At 44.2% G+C, this 17574-nt stretch overlaps 1 long non-coding RNA gene across 1 annotated transcript; it reads right to left on the bottom strand.

Annotated features, from left to right (window-relative positions):
- Window positions 1-10235: 10235 nt before the first annotated feature.
- On the bottom strand, window positions 10236-16108 carry LOC102456435 (uncharacterized). The gene is made up of 4 exons (XR_332967.4): window positions 15953-16108; window positions 13530-13617; window positions 11704-11827; window positions 10236-10455 (listed from the first exon to the last, which is right to left on the bottom strand). It is a non-coding gene; the product is annotated as an uncharacterized LOC102456435 (long non-coding RNA).
- Between the last annotated feature and the right edge of the window lie 1466 nt (window positions 16109-17574).

The raw sequence follows: 17574 nt of genomic DNA, 5'->3' as shown, positions 1-17574 counted from the left end.
CTTTGATGTAATACTTTCAACGCTGTATCCCTATTGTCTGTTTCTTTTTCTTTCCTTCATGTATCTGATGAAGTGAGTTGCAGCTCATAAAAGCTTATGCCATAATACAATTTTTAGTCTTTAGAGCCCCGCTGGATCCTGGTTTGGTTTAGTAATAATAACGATTGTTATCTAGACAGCATCATTGATCTATCTCCTAGGAGAACTTCAGAAATATACAATTGTGTAATGCAAGATATTTTTTCAAACCGATGTTTCATAAATAATTTTAATTAAGCAGTTATTTATTTTTGGTTTATCATGGAAATCTCTTTTGTTCTGATCCAAAATACACATTGGAGAATTATTACACATGTATGCATTTTATTTGACAAAACAGAAATGGCAAGAATGAAGAAATGACAGAAAGACAAACAGAAGCGATTAGATGCTCATGTTTATGGAATTTATAAGAATGAACTCATCATGTGATGTTACAATTAACCAAGAACTAATCAATCACGTCAATTCATTCTAGGTCTTATCATAGTCTTGCTACTCTGTAAAGCTTGAACACCAGGTGGTGACAGGCAGAGTGGTGGAGACAGGCAGAGCAGACAGATCCCCAGCACGATCAGTCAGGAGAAGATGAAATCCCGGCAGAACTGATGCAGAATTTAGATGCAGGCATCAGAACACTTTACTTGAGCGTGTGTTGGGGTTTTTGTAGGGGAACAATAATAGTTTCAGAAGAGATTATTGACGCACAGGTGCAAGGGAGTACACAGATGGTTCAAGGAGTATTCTAAAGTTGTTTTGTTTAGGCTACACCAGGGATTCCCAACCTTTTTCGGTCCCTGTACCCCCTTGGCTTTTAGTAAACCTTCCCATGCCCCCTATTCAATATAAAAGGAAATAAATTCTAGACTCGAGAATCCACAACTTTTTTCACTAACGCTACTACTTTTGGAATATTTCAATTAGGATAATCTAGTTATTTACCAAATATTCCCCGTCCCTCCTTGACAAGCTTCTCGTACCCCCTGGGGGTATGCATACCACAGGTTGGGAACCCCTGGGCTACACAATGGGAACTGATCATTCCTGGTTATGGTTGGTGTTGCTTGGAGATGGCTCATAATGCAGGTAGAGAGCTTGAATATTTTGTCTACCAATTGAGGGTTTAATTACTGAAATTAGTCTGATTATTATTGTTCTGAGTGCGGACAAGAGTGGGTTCAGTAGCATCGGGAACAGAGACTTCCCAATGCTTTCCTGCTTTCTGTGTCCCAAAGTTCAGTGTGATTCCTGCTTTGGAATCTCTGTTCTCCGTTCTGTATGCTAATGGAGATGTCTTTCTGTCTCATCTTCCATGCAAATGAGGCTAGGGGTCTTTCCTCAATCCTGTCACCTTTGTCCAGTGGGGTTTAGGTGTGTCTTCCCCTGCCCTTTCATTGCTTTTTGCATTGGCAAAAAGCCCAAGCAGAGGCTGGGGAGAGGGATCTTCTATGAGTACTATGCCCTGGTCCCCCAAGAATACACAGTTGGTAGGTAACAATGACATGAAGGTGTGTACTCTGGTTCAGTCTCACAATAGCCCTGGGTAGTTTCTTTAGATTACAAATGTGTTCTTGTTCTCCTTCTGGATTTCACAGACCTCTCTCCGATAGGACATTAAAGAAAGCTGATGGAGTGATTTTCAGGGAAGAGACTTTAGTGCTTACCAGACAGACAGTGCTGTCAGTACTCAGGTGGGTTACACCTTCTGTCTCTCTCATCCATGGAGTGACACTTTGAACAGAATAGCTTGATTTTTTTTTTTTGCAGATTCCTAAGGCTTGCATTTTTCTATGCAAAGCTACTGCGGGCCAGTGAGAAAAAGATCCCTGCTTCTGAAAATGATTTGAATGTCCAGCCACGATTTGGGTATTGGTATTCTTGCAACATTGTGCAAAACTCCATGGTCTTTGTGCAAAACATCTTGTGTCCTCTCAGATTGTGTAAGACACGTTAGTCCGCAGGGGTTTGTGTAAAATGTCTTGGGACATCTAACGAACACAGGCTGGTTTAGCTCTGATCAGCAACTTACTTCTTAAGGCCCCTTTCTGGTGGCCTCCCTGAGGAGTGTGGTCCTTCACCAGCTTGACTTAACTCTGTGTCCTTCCTCATGTGGTAATTTCTGCATCAGCCGTTTGAGCTGCCTGCAGAACTGTCTATTTTGCAGGCAGGAGAGATTCTTTATTTACAGTCTTTTCACATCCTTTGATGATTCTGTATGTTTCATAGCTCATCACACCCGAACATAAAGTCATTTGACTCATTCATTATTTATAATGTTTTCATTACTTATAATGTTTATAACAATTAAATCTATAGTTAGACAAACCACTCTACATGGCACTGTACTAGTAGCTGGATACGCTCTTCTTTTCGTTTGTAAAATAGCAGGATTACATCATGAATTTAAAAATGCTCACAGTCCAGAATAACAATATAAGCTGCCTCTGCACCCGTCAGAACATTGATCAGGCTATGTTGTTGTCTAGGCCCCTATATTACATTTTAGCAGAGTTCACCTTTCGAATTTTCATTTCATATTGGCTTCAAATTTATCACTTTATTTGATATAAACCAAAGCTTTTGTTACATTTTTTATAATTAGGTAGGCATTATTGGTGATGCAGTACAGTGTTCCCCTGAAGATTTTCCATCCATGAGCAGAGTAAGTTTTGACAGGTGAACCAATAGTGAGGTCATCATGTACACTTGTTCAGATGTGTGTCACTATGGCACCCAAGTTATTAACAAATATATATTTTTAAAAACATAGCTCAGTGGTTTGCATATTGGCCTGCTAAACCCAGGGTTGTGAGTTCAATCCTTGCAGAGGCCATTTGGGGCAAAAATTTGTCAGGGATGGTATTTGGTCCTGCTGTGAAGGCAGGGGACTGAACTAGATGACCTTTCAAGGTCCCTTCCAGTTCTAGGAGATAGGCAATCTCCATACAATATATATATATATATATATATTGTGGAAGCACAGGGAATTGGTATGTAGCCATTTCAGGTTTGTCAGCAGTGAAGCAAGAGTCAAGCTAACTCTAACCCTAACAACGGGAGATCTGTAAAAGATCTCGCTTCTTGTCTGGTTTTAGGAGATAAGGATAGAATACTGACTCTTGCAGGGACTTTGAGATAAGGAGCATCTGGGTGGAACTAAAATAACTGTTAGCCATTGGTGTTTGTAATGGGAAGGAGACTAATTGTTTATTGCTATTATATGTAATGGACAGTATATAAACTGCTTCATAATTGTGTAACCCCTCCTGTTGGTTAGCCCAGTGGGAGGTTATTCAGCATAGGGGAAGCTTGTGACTTCTTACACCACTGTGGGGGGAGGGCTAGGCCTGAGGCTGCTTGGGGTGCTCTGCGTTGTGTATGTGTGAGTGCACCTCAGACCAGACCCACTCCGACAAATCACCAGAACAGGCTTTATTCTGTAAAAAACATAGAACAGGAAAACAGTTCAGCAGCCCCTTCTCTCAGCATGCAGCCTGTGTGCTGCTTCTAGCACAGTCCTTGCTGAGACCCTGCTGGGAGCAGAGGGCGCATCCTGGCAGGAACCAGGAAGTTCTCCCAACATGCTGCAGTTTGTAGTCCACAACTTGTAGTTCCCAGGGCTGCTGTTGAAACACACTGGACCTTGGGCTACAATTGCTTGCATTCAAAGATCTGCCAGGGAAGGGGGAGGGGGGGGGCTGTCCTCCCCCCCTTGCCCAAATCAGTTTTTCCCTTGCTGCAGCTCATAATAAAACTGCCTCTGGCTACTTGTTGCTTAAAAAGGCAAAGTGAAGGCTTGTTTCCTTCCTCTCTCTCTCTCTCTCTCTCTCTCTCTCTCTCTCTCAATGTTATGGAAGAAAGAGTACTAAAACAAGGGATAATTAACAAGGTGCATGGCTTGAAATGTTTACTTACTACGAAGTCAAATAAAAAGAAAATTAACACTGCAAAGTTTTCATTATGCTAGATTAGCCTCAAGGCTGCTCTAAATCTGTCCTGTCCACAGTCCCATAGAAGTCATGGGAGGCCAGGAAGAAGCCAACTACAACACTGCTCATTGCTTTAGTTTTCCTCCAAAATGCTCCCCTATTCCAGGAGCCTGGAGGGGAGGGCACACACACCACAGAGCCATTTCATTGGCTCTAAGCAAGATAGAGAGTCCCCTACCTACCCTGGGAATAAGACCCAAGTAGGGAAGGGAGATCACTGCCTTTAGGATAAGTTTGTGCCACCAAAGTGCCAAGTGCTTCTAGGACAAGAGAGAATTGAGCCTGTTATTCATTGTTTTATCTGTATTGTGAGGCTCTAAGGATACCCAGATCATGGGCAAATAATAAACAGTGTTCGTCAATATTTTGCAAACATCAACCCATATTGCCTGACTTTGGAGAATCTCTTTATGTGTAGCAGAATGTTGGTAAGAGACTATCAGGGAGGTCATAAAGTTTACATAGTTGGTGTGGCAGAATGTGATCATTTAAATTACATATCTAGGTATGCAAATGTAACCCATGCACTTAATAGGGAGCTATCCCTTTAGGAGACCCCTGTGTGGGAGGTAGGAGTGAGTTGAGCGTTACTGTTGCTGAGCAGATTTAGCACTCTACCCAGAAACTTTTGGAGGTGGGTCCAATAGTTTGGGGTCAGACTTCAGGAGGAAGCAGGCAGGATAGCTGCTTTTCTAAGGCCTGTGTGAGCTGGAAGTAGCTAAGCCAGGAGCAGAGAACTGTGCAGCAGGTAGTGATGTTGTTAACCCTCTACCAGTGATCAGGACAATGCTACTTAGAGCTAGGAGAACCTGGGAGGGGAAATAACTTCTGTGTGAATTGTTTGCTTTAAATGCTGTTTTGATTTTAGTCAGACTGTTCTAGTTCATTTTCTCAGTCCATGTGTTTTTTCCAGCTCCTCTGTAAATGTAGCAATGGGGAAGAGTCATTTCTATTGTGTGGGTCTCAGGTTTTTTGTATTTTCTTGTACTAGGGTTTCTTTAAGTCTGTTCACTTGTGAGCTAACTGACTAGTAATCAGTGAGCTGTCTGCCTAGCAGTGACCCTAGCAGAGGAAGAGTCTGCCTGGACTCCAACTGAGGATTCCCTACAAGCAAGTGGAGAGAGACATCAGACTCAGCGTATGGTGCAGTTTTGATGATCAGAGGCACACACTGAGACGTTGGTGAACCAAATCTAAGCTGTTGGGACCGTTCCGTCTTTTCTTACTGTGTTTGTGTGGACTGAACTGTTCACATTTCACTTTTACTTTTCTCTTTACTTATGTTTATTGTAATTCTAGATATTATTTGTGGGGTATAAAATAGCTGTGTTCTGTTGTAAGAATTAGATTATTTGTTTCTTCATAAAATTGTATAAAGTTATTTAATTAAATTTATTCTTTTGGAACTTGAATGTAGGGAGGCTGACACTGTGCAATCTTTGCTGAAATTCCTTACAGACTAAACTCTGGGTCTCCAGTACTGCAGTGGAAATGGGGGTTTCTTTAGACGCTGGAGAAAGGCGGTGATGTCTAGCCACTCCAGGTTACACAGGCAGGCTGCTACCTCCATTATGCTTAAATATTGTGACTTCTAAACAACAGGTGCTTTGTGTATTGCAGCAAATAGTTTTTAAGGTACTGGGGCTGTTCATGCGACTACACACAATGCTCGCTAACATATACTGACAGATTGGGCCATTGGCCTCCTAACCCAGCCATGTTTGCAGAGCCTGCACATATGTGGCATTCCAAAAGCCGCTCTTCGTGATGCATGTATCTGTAAAATGCCTTGCACACCTGTGTGTCTGACTAACAAAACCAACAAGTCAGTCATGAGAAATGTTGTCTGTGCATTTGGCCAATCAACTGTATAATCAATGTTGTGCATGCTTTACCAGTGCCCTTCTGAGGAGGCTACCCAGCTTCCTTCCCCCAGTGTCTGAGCCAGGCAGCCTTGGCCCCTGGAGCAGCTGCCTTCCTGCCTTGCAGCTGTGCCCCCAACCCCCAGCAGCAGCCGCCCACCCGCCACATCGCCATGGTCCCAAACCCTGGCAGCAGCCCCCCACCTGCCATGCGGCTCCAACCCCTAGCAGCAGCTGCCTGCCTTGCGGCTGCAGCCCCAATCCCTACCAGCCTCCTACCCACCATGTGGCTGTGGTCCCAACCCTCGCGGCAGCCGCTCGCCCACCTACAGCACCAACCCCTGGCAGCCCTCTGCCCGCCCATCACATGGCCCCGCCTGCCAGAGCAGCCACACCACTCACCTTCCAGGTCTATCAGGAAGGTGAGCACTGCTGTGTTTAACCCATTGTCAATTACTTACAAGGTTTCCAAACTTAAAATATTTGAAGTGGCTGGTGCTGTGAGGTGCAGACCATTTCTTTAAAGTAACAAGCTTTAAAACCCTGTTGAGGAAAACCAGTCTCTCCAGTGTATTACTAGGTACAAAAATGCTAGGCCTGATTACCTGTGAATACATCTGATCCAGCAGAATTCTGGGGACTACAGCAGCAGGGGACCAGGAAGTCCACTTGAAAGCTCCCAGCTGTTTAAAGTGATATCACCCAGTTTCTATGCACCACATAACTATTATATGTATTTGATTCTTTTAACCAATTTAACCTTCCTTCCTTCCTTCCTCTTTAGATTTTTCAGGAGGCATGAGGGATCCGTCTAAAAAGGATTTCTTTCTTGACAGATCCCCCTCTAGACTGCCACTTTTTGCAGACAAAGTGCTGAGTTGGCAAAAACGGTGGCCATTTTTATGCAAATTAAGCACAGGATAGTTAAATCCCCGTTTCATTTGCAGTGTCGACCTGCCTAATCTGCATCCCTCTGCCGACAGAGGGATGCAGTCCAGACATATCCTAAAAGACTGGCAACAGTACGATTATTGATTAAAGTCTCAGTAATCTATTAGCCTGAATGTATGGCTGGCCCTTTGGAATCAAAAGAACTCTTTGGTTGATGACATTGGTTTTCAGAAGCCATTCATCATTGAATTCCATGTTTTGTGTGGTGATACAAGTACTTGAATGCCAAAGGAAACTGCTTCTCTAGCTTCCTCTTAGCCAGTGAGGAGAAACAAGTTTACTTTTGTTGCTGGTTTGACATATCTTTTGGGGGGATAAACCACCAGTTTGGGGATGTATCTGCCCTATTCTTCAGTAGTTTGTCCTGAATTTGTTATGACCCAAAGATGCACTGCTACCCTATGTGACCCACAGAGGTACACCAGGGACGGGCAAGATATGGCCTGTGGTATAGATCCAACCCACCAATCAGGACCTGAGGGTGGGGGAGTACACGAAGTGTCCTCCCACCACTAGGGGTGTGTGGCACCTAAAGTTCCCTCTAGGCATTGCATGCCCCTGGCAGGATGGGTTGATGGGACAAGAGACTTTGTGCACTCCCCTACCCCAAGCCAATTGGAGTCTGGGGGTGGTGGTTTGCACAAAGTCTCCTTCCCCTGCCAGGGGTGCATGGCACTAGAGAGAACCACCAGCTGTTCAAATGGCTGGCGGTTCCCTCTGGGCACTGTGTGCCCCTGGCATAGCAGGGAGGGAGGCCGAGAGATGAAGTTATGATGACTTCAGTGGAGTTACCCGTGACTTATGACACCAAGGCCATGTCTTTGCTAAATGGAAGATCGAGGTTGCCATGAGCGATTTTAGTGAGTCTAGTTAAGATTCACTAAATAGAACTCAGAAGGCACCCTCATCGGCAGCCCATACTCCTGCTAAGGGAAGCCGATAGGAACATTTGCTCCCATTGGCCTTCCACCGTGGGGAGGATGGGAAAACTCCAAACAAGTTATGTCAACTCCAGCTATGTAATTAATGTAGCTGGAGTTGCGTATCTTGATATGACCTTCCCCTTTAGTGTAGACCAGCACTCAGTGTAAAAGTGAGCAGAATCTAGGCTCAAAGCAACTTAGATTGATTACCTCTGTTCTCCTCATTGTGGACTGTCATAAATAGGAGCTGCTAAGGAGAGTCAGACTTACCTGAAGAGTGAAGAAAGGCTTAAGCAACTGGAAATGCACCTAAGCAGAGGGCTCAGGCATTCAGCCAATGAAAGGCAGATAGGAATTTCAAATTGAGAGGGGGTGTGTGTTCTTTCTCTCTTCTTTGTTTGATATCAGAGCTGTTTTTTCCAGATATGGAGGGGATGGGCTTTCCCACGAATGGACTTATTGAAATGTGTAAGTAGGGAAAAGTTTAGATAGTCCATCAGGTTTTATTGTTTACCTTCTTTGGGGTGTTGGAAATCATGTCTGAGCTGGTTAATTGTTTTTTTTTGTTGTAACTAAGGATTACAGCCCAGGGATTTTCCCTGAGTCAATGTCACTTCATGGCTATCTTACATCTAGTCATTTACTATGGTTGCAACAGTAGTTTTGTTTTGATAATAAAACCGGCATTGGTTGATTTTTTTCAGGTATTTAAAAGGGTGTCACAAGGAGGAGGGAGAAAAATTGTGCTCCTTGGCCTCTGAGGATAGGACAAGAAGCAATGGGTATAAACTGTAGCAAGGGAGGTTTAAGTTGGACATTAGGAAAAACTTCCTAACTGTCAGATTGGTTAAACACTGGAATAAATTGCCCAGGGAGGTTGTGGAATCTCCATCTGTGGAGATATTTAAGAGTAGGTTAGATAAATGTCTGTCAGGGATGATCTAGATGGTGCTTGGTCCTGCTATGGAGGCAGGGGACTGGACTTGATGACCTCTCGAGGTCCCTTCCAGTTCTAGTGTTTTATGATCCTGTGATTGTTGTGTACTTAAGTTTATGTGCCTACTTACCCAGGCAGAGTCTATTGTTCTCTGCTGATTCCCTCAGTTTGTCTTCCCAACTCCAAGCAAAACAGAGGTTGGGGCAGGCTGAAGAACTTTGCCTTAGGGAGGAGATTCCCAAGTGATGTCTTTCCTAAAGAGGGGTTATTTTATATTTTCTTTTATTCACTTGGATGGTGGCAGCAAGAAATCAGTCTTTGGGGTTTTTGTGGATCTCAGAGGGACTGAGATCGAACAAGTTTGTCTCTGGGAATGTTAGAGACAGGTTTTACAGAGCTCATTCTACTAGCCGGCTCCCCATCTCTGCACTCGGAGGCTACGTCTACACTGGCATGATTTTCCGAAAATGCTTATAACGGAAAAGTTTTCCGTTATAAGCATTTTCGGAAAAAGCGCGTCTAGATTGGCAGGATGCTTTTCCAGAAAAGCTCTTTTTGCGGAAAAGCGTCCTTGCCAATGTAGACGCGCTTTTCTGCAAAAAAGCCCCGAACGTCATTTTCGCGATCGGGGCTTTTATGCAGAAAAGAAATCTGGGCTGTCTACACTGGCCCTTTTCCGAAACAGTTTTCTGGAAAAGGACTTTTGCCCGAACGGGAGCAGCATAGTTTTTCCGGAAAAGCACGGATGATTTTACATTAGATCATCAGTGCTTTTCCGGAAATTCAAGGGGCCAGTGTAGATAGCTGGCAAGTTATTCCGGAAAAGCGGCTGATTTTCCGGAATAAGTGGCCAGTGTAGACACAGCCGGAGTGTCGGGTTCGGGGAATTGAGCCATGACATGTACAGTGGTGTTTCAGAGCAGAGGGATAGTCCAGTGTTTCTCAACTTTTTTTTATAAATTACCCCTTTAAAAAAATTATAAGTACCCCAAGTACCAAGAGTTTTCAGACACACAATTACTTTTTCTACTATTGCAACACATTTGTTTAAACAACGTAATCATAGCCGGGTGGGCGATGACATTTTTGGGCATAAAAAGTACAAAAATAATAAAACACTGTAAAACTTAAAACAAAAATTCAGTTCTCTCCAATTTTCAGTTGTGTTGAAGTACCCCCCAGACTTCTCTCAAGTACCACTAAGGGTACTTTTACCACTGGTTGAGAAACACTGGAATAGTCTAGTTGAAATAGAGAACTGTGGTAAAGGCTACACACTGTACAGTTCAGCTGGGACTGAACCAAGCTCCTCTGAAACCACAAACTGTTAGGATTTGTAACAACTGTACACAATAAGGACCTATTCATAGGAGCTCTTGGAAGCCTGCAGAGATGTGTGAATTGTGGTTTACATATAGCCATGCGTGGTATTAACGTGTTATTTTGAATTTAATTTGAAAAAACTAATTGGATTCTAAAAGAAGAATGCTAGAAATAGCCCCCTTGCTTCCCATCAACACACATGCACACATGATGATCTTACACCAGCTTGCTTTTATTAAAAGGAAAGTAACAAATTTTATATGTGTAATACAAGGGCTCCCTTCTGGAGTTTCTCTACCTCACAAGGTTCTTTTCAGCCCAAATGAATGAGACTTCAAGGTTCCATTGAGGCAGGATCTGATGATTTTAGAAGCAAGTGGCTGTCTCCCAGATTCCTGGAGATCCCCCCAGGCAATCAGTCAAACTCTTGCCTGTACAAAGGAAAGAGAGTCAGATATTTGATGTTTTCCCATAGAAAAGGATTATACGTTGTTTGATTTGAAATCATATGGCATGGGGAAAAACGGCCCAGTCACTAAATGAAGTTCTTGGTTAATCCCAGCACAAGAAAGTGGCCACATTTTGTTACAGAATTATAACGGACATAGTATCTAAAATGCTGAACTGGCTGTCTACAACAAAGACTAAAGTTTAGAAAAGCATGACTCACTCACGTAGTAGGGTGTTTTATTAAGTGCACTATGTCTACAACTGAAGCTAAATTGACAGTTAGGTACTGTAATTTAGCCTTTTTGAGTTGGGGTCTACTGACCTACCAAAAAGTCAGTCGGGGGCCACACACAAGTGAGAAGCAAAAAATCCCCCAAACAAAAAAAAAACAAAAACCCAAACTAACACTGACATGGCCCCTGACTGAGAAGGAGAAAGATCCTTCCCACATTCCCCTCTCACCCCAGAGCCTAGGGGGTCCCAGGCTAATAGATTTTGTGTACTTCAGCCCCACGGATACCCAATGTTGGGGCGGAGGGGGCCCTGAGCCTCAGGGGCAAGATCCAAGCAAGCCAGGCCGGCTTTAGGTTCTCCACCTCTGATTTAGATGATACATAACTAACTCTTAAAGATTGCCGGGAAATTCTAATTCTACCTGAAGCCTGACTCTGTTGGGGTACCAGTTCTATGCTATCAGCCCTGTCTGGTGAGAGCAGGGATCTCTGGGTATATTCAGGGAACTTCAGGCATGTTCTGAGCCAGGAGATCATCCCTGTAGTTGGTAGCACGGCCACTCCAGCCTCAATCCTTGGTTCCCACTCTGCCGGCCCAAGGAGCTCCCAGTTTCACATTCTTGCCCCCCAGTGAGCTCCTCTGGTGTTTTAGTGGGTGGGAAAGTCTCTCACCCTCCCAACTGTTTCTCTAGGACCTGTTCCTGCTGCATCATGAATGTGACTAGCTGAGTGTCCTGCATTCGGTCAGAAAGAGGCGGAACAGGAACAGAAAGGGAGGCAGATGTGGAATGCGGCCGCGTTAACTTTACAAAAGGACGCTTCATGATTAAATTATTTGCATTCATGCTGGACAAAGTTAACATGGATATTGGCAAGGTTTCTATGATGACCTCCTCTGGAGAGAAAATAAAGGGCTAAGAGCTAAGCTGCTTTAAGGATGGACAGGTTCATCAGCTGTTCATGCTGCACAGCCTCCCGTTTGGAATGTGAGCTTACCTTTGGCAGCATTTGGCACCCACTAAGCATTTTGCAATGTATATGGAATTAGTGGGACATCTAAGGTAACATTTTCCCCCACGGCGTCTACATTTCCATGGGCTTATCCTAGCCTCGGAGAATCCTGACAAAGAAGAAGAGTGTTAATTATTCTCCAGAGGACGTTTAACATGGGTGTCATTTCAGATGTTGGTGGGGGGTGGGGATGACCTCTGCATGCTATGATGGGGAGAGGGGCAGTGAGGGGAAGAGAGTGAGAGAATGAGGGGAACAAACTGAGGACGGAGGCTTCAGCAGTTTTACTGACCATGCTTTGTACAAGCAAAGCACCAAATGGGTGGGGGGAACCAATCCCATCCGTGCTTCCCTCCTCCGCCCCCCCCCCCACCATCATCTGTATCCAGGGGCTACTAAGGCACTGGAAAACCCTACACTTTTGGGCAGAAAACTTAGCAGTTTGCTGAGAGGAGCACTGTATCTAATTCCTATATAAAAGAAAGAACATTAAATAAATATTGGACCCACTCAGCTGTAACACTAATATATTCTGACATCTGGTTAGCCACTCCTAGCTCCCTATAAATGGCATCCTTGAGGTGTAACCCACACTTCTCTGGGTGCGATGCACTGTCCCACCTAGTTGCACCAAGACCTCTCACAGAGACGATAATGAGTTTGCTCTGCAGCCTTGGCTACTAGCCAGCTGGCTTAGCTACTAGCTAGCCAGCTCATGCAGTAGAGGGTCATGCAGTAGAAGGTTCTAGGTTTGGCTCTTTCTGCAGATGACTGGGGTCTGCCAGCCTTAGAAAGGGAAAACTGTAGGAGAGATGACAGGCATCTCCCATTCACTAAGACCTGGCCAAGTCAGTCCAGTTACCTCCCAGTGTAAAACTATCACCGCTTTAGTACTATTAAATGGTTGTAGTTCTATGCACGTTCAAGGGCAGCCTCAAAAAAGGGAGTGGAGCGATTTAATTAATAGGGCACTGACTCTCCAGCTGCACATCTTAGAACTGTCTCGAACAGAATGGGTATCCTTTGCTGCTTCTTGCCTTTAAAGTTTAAGGCAATGGTGAGCAATCTGTGGGCTGCAGACCCACTGCCTATCCCCATCCCACCTTGCTCACTGGGGCACTAGAGCCCTGCACTTATCTGCTCCTCCCTCTCTCTCCAAGCACTTTCAGAGTAGCTATGAATTGCCTAATTTGCACTCCGTCTATGCCCCTCCCACTCCCTTCCAGAGTTGGAACACTGCGCATCAGCTGTTTGTGGCGTTCCAGATCTGGCAGGGAGAGACGAGCAGGAATGGAGCATAAATCAGGTAATTGGAGTGCTCTGGAAGTGCTGGGAGGGAGAGGGAGGAGCAGGTAAGAGCAGGGCTTTGGTACCCCAGTGTGAGTGGCACATGAGGGCATGGGGGAGTAGCCAGAAGGGGTGAGAGGCCACAGGTGGAACCCCATTTTGCCTGAACTTTTGCCTGAACGGGAGCAGCATAGTATTTCCGCAAGAAGCACTGATTTCTAACAGTAGGAAGTCAGTGCTTTTGCGGAAATTCAAGCGGCCAGTGTAGACAGCTGGCAAATTTTTCCGGAAAAGTGGCTGATTTTCTGGAAAAACTGGCCAGTCTAGACACAGCCTGAGGGGACATAGATTTTGTTTTGACTGATCATAATTCAGACAAATCTCAATGTTTTTTTTCTTGGAAGCAGCTGCTAGAGCGCATAAGAAAAATTAGAATAATTTTTCTAATGGAAAATGTTAGACAGTCCCAATCCAGGCTCCTAGTTGTCCCTTTGTGTCATCGTTTGTTTTCATGTATATCTTACCTGGGGCATCCAGGAGCACCAAGAAGACAACAGCAAAGAGCAGATGGAGGATCTTCATGACTTAAGCTTGGCTGGGGATTCAGTGCCACTAGAGAGAAGAGACACCAAGATAAAAAGGAGACAGAAGACACCGGGGATTGCGACATGCTGAGCTGTGTAAATATATCGTTAAATCAATTTACATTTTAATATGTGTTCTGCAGTCTCTCAAGAACAGTGTTTGTTAGCCATACAGCACAACAGACATCCTAGCAGGACTTCAGAGAAATACAATTGTGTGAAACGAGCTGTTTTGAAAGAATGACATTCCAGAAATAATTTAAATTAACCAATCACTTCTGTTGTGTTTCTCCCTGGAATCTCGCTCTGCTTAACCAAAGTATACACTAGAGAAGTACTGGATATTTTGTATTTTATTATCCAAAATACAATAGAAAACAAGAAATTACAGAAAGCAAAATACAGGTGGCTGGATGTACATGTTTATGCAATATCTAAGAATGAACAAATCATGTGATTGACCAAGAAATCATAAATAACATCAATTTAAGGCCTTATCACACCCTTATTACTGCGGAAAACATTGTGCCAGTTCTGTACTACATTAGGAAGTTGACTTCGCTACCAACATAGAACTGGGAACATTTAAATGCAGATTTTTGTTCCCTTCTGATCAGTCTGTTCACCAATGGAATTATGGGAGTGCCTGTACCAAGGCAACCAAAGAGCCAGACACATCATGCAGATGCTGATTTAAATCAGCAGTTTTCAGCCTCTTTTTAATCTTGCCCAGCATTAGCAATGATTTTACCTGCACCTGCCCTTTTACAATAGTGAGGATACTGCCACCTAGCTGTGATGATGTGCTTGTGGGATCGGAGGTCTTTTAAAGCACAATATTACCTCAGTATCCACACAGGTCTCAGGCCTCCATTTTTAACTTCAGCACCAAAGACTGCTCGTGGGTATTGTGAACCCGAGCACCAGGTCACAATCTCACCCACTCATGGGGTTGCAAAGGAGGGCGGAATTTGACTTGTGAATAGGCACTTCGGAGCTCAATCCAGTTCACTCAGATTTCTCTTGGCTATGCACAATGCCACTGAAAGTTGGCTTAGGTTTCCCTCGGTTGTGAGGGGGAAGGGCAGCTGGGCCGAATTTGAGTGAGTGACGCTGAGACACTTGTATTATTACTGAATTACAAGAAGGCTCAACATTGCCCTGGGGAAAGTGTGTCAGGTCTCTTCCCTGGGCTGACAACCTCTCGTTAACAACCTATTCCAATTTCCCCAGAATTTCTGCTCTGTCCTCCAGTTTTGGTCACTCTCATGAAACATTCAAAGGTAACTAAATATTCAAATAGTGGAAAAAATGTTTCCCTTTATGGACATTTAAGAACTTCTCCCTCTTTTTGCCCAAGTGCAGAGAGCAGAGTTGTGGCACATGTACATCCTATATATGTTCTAACACAGCCCTTAAAGCAAATAAGAATTCACAAAAAGGAGAAGGAAGGTGATTAGAGCATCAGCGTTATGACAGCACAGGAGTCAGGATCTGTCCCCATCCCTCACTGTTTGTTTTGGTGTTTTCTGAGCCTGTCGCTGTTGGCTGTGTTGAAACAGCACCACGGAGACCCCTGTTTCATGCAGCTACAGCCCCGCTTCCTGTCTTTCTTCTTCTTTCCTTTCCCTTTTCTCCATCTCCTCTCTGCATTCTACATTCCCTTCCCTCCTGCCCTGCTCTCTTTCCCTGAACTCCTGATCTGCCTTCCCTAGTCCTGTCTCTCCCTTAACCCGTCTCCTTTCATTCTTCACCTTAACTCTTTCTTTCTTTCTTTCTTTCTTTCTTTCTTTCTTTCTTTCTTTCTTTCTTTCTTTCTTTCTTTCTTTCTTTCTTTCTTTCTTTCTTTCTTTCTTTCTTTCTTTCTTTCCCCTCACTTTTCTACCCCCTTTCTCGCTGTCATCACTCTTAACTCTGTAAATCCTCCCAAACTGTATTTCCCCTAATCTTGAGTGTAGCTCATCAATGGGTGGTTAACTAATACAGGACCATAGAGAGCACACCTCTGGATAGACAGGATTTCTTGATAAAATAGAATTTGGATAGCTAGAATTAACCTGCAGACGGTTTTAACTTAGGCAGCTTTAAAATAACCAACTTTTTTTTTGGGAGGGAGGGGTGTTAAACACGACGCATGTAGCTTTTCTACTTTTCCATTCAAACTGTCAGATGAATTCTCCATTTCAGCCTCACTAAACTTGGTTTCTCGAGAGACCTAGAAAGTTCATTCAATTAGTTCACTCACTCAGTGGGTTCTGACAGTCATATTCTTCTCTTTCTTGATCTCTCAGCTGTGTCTCTAGACAGGACTTAAAAGGAAGAGGTGGCAGGGTGATTATTAGAGAAGTGACTGTAATAGTTACCAGACACAAGGCGTTTCCAGTAGCCAGGTGATGACAGTCCTGCTCACCGTCTCTTTCGTCCAAGTAGTTGAGCACCAGGGAGTTACACCTTGACCCAACCACCCTGTCTTATACAGTGGTTGAAGGCTTGGTTTTTGTCTTGGCAAAGCAGCTGTGGGCCAATCAGAAGGTGAACCCTGCTTTTGGGGAAGATGTGAACTGTCACCACAAACTGAATGTTGCGCTTCTTGCAACTTTGGCCGTGGAAAATTCCATGGTCTTTGTGCAAAAGATCTTGTGCCATCCCAGGTTGTGTAAGACACATTGGTCCACCATGATTTGTGCAAAACATCTTGGGACGTTTAACGAATACCTGCTGGTTTAGCTCTGATCAGCAATTTACTTCTGTAGGGTGATGCCTGGCCAACTTGACTCAACTCCATGTCAAACCTACAGTCTCAACAATAACAGTCATAAGTCCAGACACAGACTGTGTCTTGATGGACCTGACCTTCATATTGATGTGCTATGTCTGACAAAGCCAGTGGTGTCTCTCGGGGTTCATCTCATTTATGTGATGCAGGAATCTAGTAGGAAAAGTGGGTGGGCTTACTCTCTGCCTAGGAAATGTAAGGAAATTTAAAAGGGTTCTGTGATGGATGTGAAGATTACAGGCCTGCTTGCACATCTCTGCCCTCGCTGGTTTCTGTGTCACTCAGGAGTTTGGGCACTGACCCATCCTGGGAAAGAATTTCACAAGTCTCCCACTCTTGGGACATGTCTGCCCTGCAGTCGGAGGTGCATACACAGAGACACCCAAACTAGCTTGGATCTAAGTTGCTCAGTTTTTCAGAGCAGCAATGCCACAGAAGCACAAGCTAGCAATTCAGGTACATATACAGAATCAGGAGTGATTTTTAGAGCCCGTGCTGCTATTCAATACAACTACTTGTATTGTTATTCCAACTAGCTAGAGGAAAGCTAGCTCGGGAACGTCTAACTGGGCTGTAGACACATCTCTGCCTGCAGTGAAAACATTCCGTGTGAACAGGATTTACGTGCAACACCCCCATCTGTGCTATATTACCATGTACGTTGATCTGACTTGTGCATCTTCCCTGTGCCAAGAGCTGTACAGGGACAAACCACTTGCTGAAAACAAGGGGGCTTATGTAGCTAAGGGAAGAAGGCATTAGAGAAAAGGATTTGAAGTAATCAGAGTGATGACATTCATGTCTCTCACCTCATGCTTCATGGCACATTACATTAGATGGCATTTCTCTTTGAGTTACAGGAGTGAAAAGCTAATGGCTTGCTGAGTGGGGCAATTGACTGGCATATCTATACCAGTGCAATTATATGCCCGGATCTGGATGCTCTCACCCTCAAAGGAGTGCCTTTTCCTGGTTTATCGCATGTCTCTTTGGAAGAAGTTTGGAGGAGGGGTGACCTGTCCATCTATTGTCCCAGTCATTGTTGTTTACCACAGCATCTGGTGTGGAGGAGTGGGAGGGGGCAGCCATGGTGGCCATTTCTCCTGCCCCTTTTCCGCAGATGGAATGTCTACACTGCAGTGTTTTTCCAGAATAAAGGGCATTAATCCGGAAAAGCAATACTTGCGTCCACACTGCCATTGCGTTCTT

The sequence above is a fragment of the Pelodiscus sinensis genome, chromosome 3 (assembly GCF_049634645.1).
Source record: "Pelodiscus sinensis isolate JC-2024 chromosome 3, ASM4963464v1, whole genome shotgun sequence".
Lineage (NCBI taxonomy): Eukaryota > Metazoa > Chordata > Testudines > Trionychidae > Pelodiscus > Pelodiscus sinensis.
The sequence above is the reverse complement of the archived record's forward strand: the minus strand, read 5'-3'. Positions and strand labels throughout refer to the sequence as shown.